This window comes from Capsicum annuum, unplaced genomic scaffold, assembly GCF_002878395.1.
Source record: "Capsicum annuum cultivar UCD-10X-F1 unplaced genomic scaffold, UCD10Xv1.1 ctg53492, whole genome shotgun sequence".
NCBI lineage: Eukaryota > Viridiplantae > Streptophyta > Magnoliopsida > Solanales > Solanaceae > Capsicum > Capsicum annuum.
The window spans coordinates 1-1,124 of record NW_025861614.1 but is presented as its reverse complement, the minus strand read 5'-3'; the positions used below and the strand labels follow the sequence as shown (position 1 = coordinate 1,124).

The window sequence follows — 1,124 nt, the reverse complement described above, 5'->3', positions numbered from 1 at the left end:
GATTCTAGTATTCTCGGTGTATGATAGAGTGGAGGAGAAGGAAGATATGGTAGTTGGTGAGTTAAACCAAGTGTTAATTCTTGATCTCTCGGAAAATATTCAGAGTATACAAGTAACGATCTAACTCATCACTCAAAAATCATTTCACTCCAATTTACCTAGGATTGATGGACTGGGTTCTGTTGATGTCAGTTTAGACCACCTGAAATAGTTCCTAAGATGCTATTCAGACGTACTTTCTTCTATAAGGAGCCGACATTGGAAAATTCAGCAGCAGCTGGAGCACTTTCAGGAGAAACATAATGGAGATAGATCTTTTATGATGCAGGTGATTTATAAAGCATATGAGGTAACTCACTTGGTTGTTGGTTTCATAAATAAAGACATCCCAAAGTGGTGCCTTGTTCTCTGTATCAGACACATCATAGAGGAGATTATACTAATTATGAGGGAGGTAGCTGAGATTTATGAAAACAAAGTCTCTGACTTGGTATTGAACAATACCACTGATGTCGCCACTCCTCATACTTCACAATTTGATGGGATTACAAGCATGAGTGAAGAAATGGTGGGTTTCGATGAAGTGGTGAACAAGTTAAGGAGGCAGCTAATCGGAGGATTATCAGGCTTGGATGTCATCTCAATCGTGGGCATGCCGATATTGGGTAAGACAACTCTAGATAACAAACTATTTTTTGATCAATTAGTCATCTCTCATTTTGATGTCCGTGCATAATGTTGTTTTTCTCAAGTATATACACGAAAGGACTTGCTACTAACCATTCTCCATCGTGTTGAGAAGGATGCGATTATAAGTGATAACCTACCGGAGAATGAATTAGCAGATAAGTTGTGCAAACTTCTATTTGTTTAGAGGTACATTATCCTTGTTGATGACGTCTGGGAAAAAATTACATGGGATGATCTAAAGCGTTGCTTCTGTGATGCCAAGAATAGAAGTCGAATTATCGTGACAACTCGGCTTGGTGATGTTGCCTATCATGCTCAGCTTGTTAGTGATCCTCATTTTCTTTGATTGTTTACTCCAGAAGAAAGTTGGATGTTATTGAAGAATAAGGTGTTCAATACAAGAAGTTGCCCCCTTGTCTTAGAAGATGTTGGCC

The 1,124-nt window shown here is 38.7% G+C and overlaps 1 pseudogene; it reads left to right on the top strand.

The window, feature by feature from the left end:
* The first annotated feature begins 7 nt into the window (after positions 1–7).
* On the top strand, positions 8–1,117 carry LOC124893079 (annotated as a pseudogene).
* The last annotated feature ends 7 nt before the right edge of the window (positions 1,118–1,124 follow it).